This window comes from Lepidothrix coronata, unplaced genomic scaffold, assembly GCF_001604755.1.
Source record: "Lepidothrix coronata isolate B3197 unplaced genomic scaffold, Lepidothrix_coronata-1.0 Scaffold239, whole genome shotgun sequence".
In the NCBI taxonomy this organism is placed as follows: Eukaryota; Metazoa; Chordata; class Aves; order Passeriformes; family Pipridae; genus Lepidothrix; species Lepidothrix coronata.
Genome location: NW_016690419.1, coordinates 447,420 through 455,740, shown reverse-complemented (window position 1 = coordinate 455,740; position 8,321 = coordinate 447,420). Strand labels below are relative to the sequence as shown.

General features: G+C 41.7%; 1 long non-coding RNA gene across 2 annotated transcripts; it reads right to left on the bottom strand.

The window, feature by feature from the left end:
- Nucleotides 1–457: 457 nt before the first annotated feature.
- On the bottom strand, nt 458–7,958 carry LOC108507098. Of its 2 annotated transcripts, XR_001877961.1 has the most exons (4): nt 7,855–7,958; nt 6,530–6,704; nt 4,461–4,530; nt 458–681 (listed from the first exon to the last, which is right to left on the bottom strand). It is a non-coding gene; the product is annotated as an uncharacterized LOC108507098 (long non-coding RNA). The 2 variants fall into 2 exon arrangements; XR_001877962.1 differs by lacking the exon at nt 4,461–4,530.
- Nucleotides 7,959–8,321: the final 363 nt, after the last annotated feature.

The following is an 8,321-nucleotide window of genomic DNA, read 5'->3' as shown; positions in this document are numbered from 1 at the left end:
TGATGGAATTAAGCCGACTGATTGGGAGCAATTCAGAACTGAAATAACTGTCATGCGAAGGATGAAACCATTTACTGGTAATATCGGGAAACTTATGGATTGAAATAATAAGATAATGCCAATTTAACTAAAAGTGGACAGCAAAGATCTATTGCAAAGCTCAAACTTTCAATCTGACGTGGTCTCACGGCCCCTGTGGATGGACAGCTGTTCTGTGTAAGGCCATGGAAGGCTCCAAAATCTTACCAGCTCTACTGATGCGTTGGGGATCGTTTTGGGATCAGCTATGACATGCACTTTTTGAGCCAGTTCCTTTGCACCACAATCTCTTTGTTTGTCGTGGTGGAGGACGACGTGGAGCGAAGTGCTGAAGCAAATGCCAAACTTCAGCCCATATGTGCCAGCTGGAACCCTGAACTGGCTCAGTGGTGCTGCAGGAGGTGCTTTTCCTCGGATGAAAGATGTCATAGGACAGAAAGGAGATGTCAGGAGAATGAGATCTGGGCTTGGTGCCAGCACCACCCAAGCCAGAAGAACAACTTTATTTGGCCTGTTGTCCGGTCTGCTCTCTGTTCCTGCTTCTCACTGTGCCATCTGAGGAGACGGAAAAGTTGACATCAGCCTATCTTTTTTTCTTTAATTCTTCTTCCTTATTCTTCAGAGAGGCCTCTCATGGTCTACCTGCAGGTGATCAATAATCAGAATGACATATCCCACACATTTTATAAGCCATCCAGCTGTGTTTCCAGGAGGGAGGAAGGTGAGGCTGGGGTGGGGGATGAAGATGACTGTGTTGCACAAAGGGCTATTTTCTGCCTGAGAAAAATCCTGGGCAAAACCGGGATGTTTGTTTCCTCTGTGATGCAGGAATGCTGTGTGCTTACAAAGGTTTCTGAAAAGCCTTTGCTGGTTCTGACTGCACTGCGCTGGCTTTGGTAAGCGGGCCTCCTGGTATGCTTTAAAAAGATAAACTGAAAAAAAAAAACCCACCCCAAGAAGTATACTTTCTTTTTAACGTTCACGGTGATTAATGTGAGTGGCTTTTCACAATCCGTTTCCAATTAATTTTAGTGAAGGGAGCTCTGCTGGCCCTATATATGAACTAAACTTCATATTAAAAGATTATTGAAGGGATTGCAGGCTAAGGATTGAACCACAGGGCTTAAGTTCCAAACTAGCCATCATGTGAGTCACCAAAACCCACAGTTCTCCCTCAGTATGAGTCATCCTAATGACACAGTTGGAGCCAGTGGAGCTCAGAGCCTAATCTCCTCTGCCACCAGCCTCAGCCCTGCCTGGAAGAAGACAAGGAGAGGTCACAGCATGTAACAGGCTTTCAGCTCCCAGGTGATGTAGCTGGAAGGGAAATAAATGGGTATTGCAATGCTTTCCATTTCAAGCTGGGTGAACAGCAGTCGTGCTGAAACCCACTCTGATCCCCTCAAATCAGAGGCACCTCTTGTCTTTTTGAGAGAGAAAGAAGAAATCTTTTGCTCTTCCCTTTCTTCAAGCTCCTTTGAATACCTACAGTGCAACTTTATCTCATCCTTAGTAGGGAAAATAAAAGTGTTAGTGCTTATGAGAATGCTGTTATTTGCTGTCCTTGCTGTTGCAGATTTATTATTATTTTCCCCTCTTCCCGGAGCTATAATGTCCTCTACAAATACACTTGATGTTGAAGAGCAAGAAAACACCTTTTTGAATTGCATTTTGATAATTATATCATAGTAAACCCCATGTATGCTGGGATTTGAAAGAACAGGAGTTGACAGACAAGCCTTTGTAAGCTTAACTGAGAAGCAGAAAAAGAAGGGATGCATTAATCAACACTGTCTCCTGTAGTTCTGTTCTGCTAATGGCCAAGATATGCTATAACTCTAAAAGAGCTGATTCATTCTTCCCCTTTTATTCTTGGGATGTGCTAAGAACTGCAGAATGTGATGCCAAGTGCTGGCTGCTGCCTGTCCTGGAGTTGGAGTGGCTGTGAGGAGCTGTTGGGATGGTGCTGACTTTAATCCAGAAAGCAGTGGCAGAATGGGAAAAACATAAAATTTTGGCTTCTGAGGGTGTGAGTGGGCATATGTGGTAGATGAAACCCTTGGGATGGAGAGGATTTGATCTGAGAAGGGATTTCGGTTGGTTGGTTGGTTGTTTTTTTTTCTTTAACCTGAGCGTAGCTTCATTTATGACTCTCAGTCACTTAGTCTGTTCCCCCAGCACCTTACCCCTGGTAAATGGTGATGGATACTCCTTCAATCCTACATTACCCATATCACATTTGAGAGTCTCTTATGCAGAGAGATGACAATAGGGTAAAAAAGTGGGAAAACACTGTTAGCGGTGTACAAGCTGTAGTTGTCTGAGGAAAAACAGATGCTGTTGTTATTTGTTCCGAAGCAGCTGGTACCACTTTATTTTCATGATTTGTGAGAGACAGGAGGAGAACACGTTGTACTTTCATGGCCCTCTGACACAGCTCAATGGGAGAGAAAGCACACTTGCATCTGCTGGCTGTAGAGGTTTACAGATGATTTGTTATGATCCATTCACTGAGCAGAAGGAAAAATTGTTACATTCAACACAAAATATACTATATGTGCTTTTCATGCATATAAAATGAAGGAAGATCACTGCTGAAAAGCCCTATATTTTCTATTTGGGTTGAATCTTGAAGTGCTTTGCAGTGGGGCAGCCTCTCAAGCTGTATCAGGTATTAACAGTTACCTGCTACAGAAGTGTGCATCTGCATTACTTGAAGTTTTCTTTAGGCAAGCAAAGAGTAAAAAAAGTAAAGGGATACTTCCTGTATAATGTAGGGAATCTATGAAAGCAGTAAAAATAAGATCCCACAGAGGGTGGGTACCAGCAGGTCTTGGATGTTGAAGAAAACTCTCTCCTGAGAATTTCTCTCTCTTCCCAGATAACGCTGTGGGTGAATCTTTCTTTGTAAAGCATGTAAATTTGGACTTTTATAGTGAGAAAAAAGGGAATAGGAAGAGGAAATTGTTGTAACTTCTGATGTTAGAGATTGTACAGTCGAAGAGATCACTTTATAAGCCTTGCTTTGTAGGTTATTACTGAATATTATTCTATTGGAAGTCAAAGAGAGGATGTCTGTATTAGGCCTGATCAGATGAAGAAAATACAGATACAGACAAAGAGTAACTACACCGAAATACATAATCCTGTGAGGAGAAGAGCTGGGTTCACAGAGATTTGCCTTTCTGTCAGTCAGGTAAGAGCTCAGCTGCTCTGTGGGCCCGGGGCATTATGAGCTGAAGGGTTTCACCATGAGTTGAAGAGTTTAGTGTCAACCTGGCAGTCTTGACTCTGTGTTGTCAGGAGAGACAAAAACTGCACATGCTGATCCAATTCACCAATTGGTCCTGAGAATTCTACACAGGGATTCCTGTGCATGGACCTGTAGAACAGCTTTCCATGTGCCAAACCTCTGGCATGTTCTGTCAGCCTTTCTCGGTTTTCCCTGCTCAAGGGAAGGGCTGCAGGTGTGTCAGCAAAAGAGCTCCATGTTTCACTAGGTTATTTTACATTGAAAGGAGGAGAAAGATTTGAGTTTTGGGTTTCCAAGTCGTGGTTGCTTGGAGTGCTTCTGCAGCTCCTTTATGTGGCACTAATTGTCACAAAAAAACCCCGTGTCATCTGCCTCCATACCCTGTTTGTAACTTTGGATTATTCATTCCGGATGCGTATGAACTTTTCTGTGAAATTACTGGAAAAGAATGAAGGCAGATTTGAGAATGAATTGCCTGGAAAAATTGTATGTGTGGCTTTGGCTTTTACAGCTGCTGTTTTTTAAAGTGTTCACCTGGATATGCAGCAGAAAAAAAAAAAAAGGCGTTTTACACCCCCTGCCTCCTTGTTTCTCATCCTTTTCATCAGATAGAATTTCTCCACTCTAGCAGTAGACAGTAGTTCCTCTACTGCAGTAATTTCATCCAGAGAGTATAAAATTGGGGCAGAGATGCACATTTGCCCCTTTGGCTTATCTCTGTTTTCCCCCTCTTGCATATAAGCATCATGATGCAGACTTAGTGTGCACAAGTTGAAATCTCTTTTGCACTGTGTGGGCCAGCAAGGTATGAAAATACACATGCTGTGAGACTGGGAAATAGATTTGCATTTTAGAAGGAGCAGAGAAGGGAATTACGTTAACAGGATATAATGGAAAAGGGGGGGGAAATTGTCTCTTTGGGCATTATTGTTGTGTGACTTTTTAGGTGCCTGGCAGATTGTTTTTAATTTTTAGCTTTCTTTATATGTTGTTATATATTGTTACCCCAATAGCACCGTGTATATCACAAATGTGGTGCAATGTTGGAACGTGTTTGCTTGTAAATGTATCTATAACTCTAATTGCAATGACAATTATTGCAATAAGGCTGAGAGCTGTGAATGAAGTGTCATGTTTAGTCCATTCTCCGTTAAGTCTGGCTACTTACTGTTAGCAAACTTTCTGTCCTTGAACATCAGGAGATGACCTCGGAGGGGTTTTGTTTGTTTGTAAGTACTCTGCAGGAGAGCAGTGTAAGTTATCACTGTTTAGTCAAAACTAAGAATGAACCACAGCAGAATGCAGAGGATACCTTAATCTTCACCGGTAAAGTTGTTTTGCTGCTTCTAAGTACTGACTTGCCAGCTGGTGTAATTTTAAATGGAAAACAGCCTTATGATGGTGAAGAAGGTTCTTTATTAAAATAACAAGGGCAGTGGTAGCTAGAAGCAGCTTATTCAGAGGCTGTAAAAGACCAGGGCCATTTAGCAGTAGGCGAAAGGTAGCCCTGAGCAAGATGAGAACAATGAACTGTCAAGAAGTGGTTGTCAGGAAAGTGAACAGTGAATTTCACCCATTAAATTTCCTTTCAGATGTGTTTGCAACCTATTTGCCTTTCCCTTTCCCTTTCATTTGATTTCAATAGTGTATGAAGAAGACTTCTGTCACTCAGAGCTATTGTTCCAGAACGTTGTAGGGTTTAAGTTGATACAGCATTAACTTATGTCATTAAGGCTGTACCAGCACTCCCAGTCTGGCACTATCTGCCATTAAAAACACATTTTGTCAACAGTAACTGCTTTTCTTTAAGAGTGTGGTTCCTGAGTACATTCTCCTGCTCTTTGGCAAGGCGACCTAAGCTGTATTGTAGTCCCGATGATACTGCTGTTTGACTCATTCTGTCAGCTGAATTCAAAGATTTATTTTCTAGGCAGTGTCCCAGCTTGCATGATTCTGTTTTACTCCTACTTGTGAAAATCAATCATGGGGAACATCGCAGAGGAAATTACCAGCATGAGCAGAGAGTTCCTTGAGCAGCAGCTTATCCCCGTGCCAATCAAAAGGGCTTTGCTCTTTTCCTGCCTGTGTTTGCAGGAGTCCAAGAATGATTTTGGATCTGTTGTGTGGTACAAAACAAGAGCTTGTCTATAAGAGTGAATGACTATGCTTTCTTGTACACCCCAGATTTTCTTGTCTGTAACTTATTTGTATGACAATCATAATACAATCCTTTATAAAATTATGCATTGCAATTTGATGATACATTATAGAAGTATTGACATTTTATGCGTTCCCTGGAGGTGGAAGTTTTGCAGTAGATATAGATATCTATATATCTGTCGTGTATGAATAAAATACATGTGTGCATCTATATGTTTCTCAGCTGAATAATGGAGGCTCCCTTCTTGTGCAAAGCTGCTGTAGTCCTGGTTAACACCAAGAGCAGGAGGAGGAGGCAACAAACATGTTGCAGTGTGCTTGAGAGGCTTTCTGTAGCTTTGTAGGATGCCAGCACAGACCAGAAGAAATAATATGTCATTGTGTGTGGCCTACAAGAATATCTGAACTGGAAGGAGATTGAATAGCAGGGGTGGTGCTTTCAAGCTTGTCAACTGCTTGAATGGAGCTTTTCACGTCTAAGCTCTCTTGTTAGGGAGATGTGAGGCTGCTGGGATGCTCTGTTCCAGAGCCACGGGTCGATCCTTGTTGTAAGTGCTTGGAGGAATGCTGGAGTAATTAAGCTGAAACCTTTAGTGAAGTTTGCAGCTGCTGTGTTGTGGTTGGCAGAGAGCTCATTGCTGAAAATACAGCGGAGGGAGTTGTTTTTGTTGTTGTGGGCAGCAGGCACGACTGAATCCCTAAATAACTGATGCCTGTGCTTAGCTGTCTGCCCACTACAGCGTATTTCCTAATCTTTGCTGGTTCGTTTTTCTTGCCCAACAGTGACACTGCTTGCTTGCTATTTAAATACTGTTATTGGTCAATGGCTGGTACTGACTGCAGTTTAAACAAAAATAAATGCTAAGTCGTCTGATTTAATTGCTTTCTGATGTACCACACTCTGTCAATGAAGCAGGTAGCCTTGTTCTTAGACAACCTCTGATTTAATCTTGATTTTAAAGCAGTCAGCGAAGCCATTCAGCTCTCCAGTTTCTGATTCTGTTTATTATCAATAGATTCGCATTTATATATCTTGGTTTCAGCAAACTCCTTTTTGAGGTTTTAAGGCTTACTTACCTCGATTGGCATAGACTGGTGCTCCCACTGACTTCATTAGGGCCACTCAGCGGGGTGCATTTAAAGGATGTGAGTGTCCTCAACATCTTTATGGATCACTAAATTGCAGTGGAGGTGAAGGCAGAACCAGCAACAGCAAAACTGTTTCTAGTGAAATATGCAATGTTTTGTGGAGCTTTAAAAGAAACGGGAGAAAACTGGTTTCTGTTAGACCTTATAGGATAGAACCACCCAAACCAACAAACTACTCACGTCTGGGAACTGCATCAAAATTTTGGTGAAATTAAATTGGCAGAGGGAAAGTCAAGGCTGTAGCCAAAGCATTATATGTTTACCCAGTTCCAGTCTTTTTTTGCCAAGTTGCACCTTATGCTTTGGGTGGTGATAGAGGATACTGATGGACATCACTAAATGCTGCATATTGCTTACATCAGGTTTTAAATATTATTTAAAGAACCTCACACAATACGTGGCTACTGAATGGAAGATGATTGTTCACTGATAGGATTTGAAAATGGATTTTGAATCCATAATAAAAATAAACATATATGCTTTTTATGCTTTGTTTTCTATGCTGGTTGAGAGGAAATGGTCCTGCAAAGCTGTGCAAGGACCTCAATATATAACTTAGGGGTTAAATAACTTTCTTATTGTTAATCTAACTTTTGTTTGAACCTAAGAACTTTCACCTGCCCACTCCTAGGGGGAATGAAATATATTTACCATAACTGAACTGTAGCTTAATTTCTTTAGGTACACAGTAAGCCAATGATCTCTGGAGAATGTGCTTCTGTTCTAAGAGGCTTATGAACAGAGGAGAGCATTAAATAATTACACAACTTCTAGATATTTATGACTGCAATGAGATCACCTGACATTAAAGGCTTTTTTTTTTTGTTAATCTGAAATTGAATTAATTCAGGGTCTTTAGTGGTTCTTGGTGTTTAAAGTATTCCATGGTTTTAAAAAATATCTATTATCTCTTCTCACCTTGTAGCAAAAAAGACTTATACAGTGCTCTACCAAGTAAAAGCTATTAGTGAAGCACCTAAAGGCATTGATCATACAACAATTATGTTTCTAGAAATGCGTGAATTTGAGGTATGAGTTTGATTTCTGTTGGTATTTTTACTAACTTACAGCCAGACTCAACAGCTGTTTTCGAAGGGGCTGCTCTCAAGGTACGAGATTCAGCAATGTTAAATGGACACGATAAAAAAGTTTAAAGGCAGGAAAACCAGAACCACTGCTGGTCAAGAGCTGGTGTTATATCTGACTGGAATTCAGATGCATTTTTGATTGTTTAAGTGGCCCTTTGCTCTCACTTTTTGTTTAGCTTACGGAGCTCTTGCATATTCTTTGGGGGGGCTCAGTCCAGGTGGCATTTCCCAGCTGTGTCCATGCTTGGTCCCCTGGAGCATGTAGAGTGTAACCATGTGCTGGGTGTGTTGTCACAACTGATGTCACTAAAGCACATGCCAGTAGCTGTTCCTGAATGTTCTCCATGTGCAGCCCCAACCCCTTTGGCTCTGTCCTGCCCTGGCCATGCTTGCAGGCAGCAGTTGCACAGGTCCCTTCATCAGCAGAATGGCTTCAGTACATCCATAACCTGTGGAGAGAGAATATACCATCAAAAAGGAGGGAGAAAAGAACAGCAAATGCATCTTTGCATCCCTGCCTCATTTTCCACAGGGTCAGAAAGCAGAATTTTGCTTTCTGTGCTTCCACCCTAAATTGTGGATTGTGGCTGCAGCTTCACCCTGTGAAGCATCACAGCTCAGCAATGGTCTCT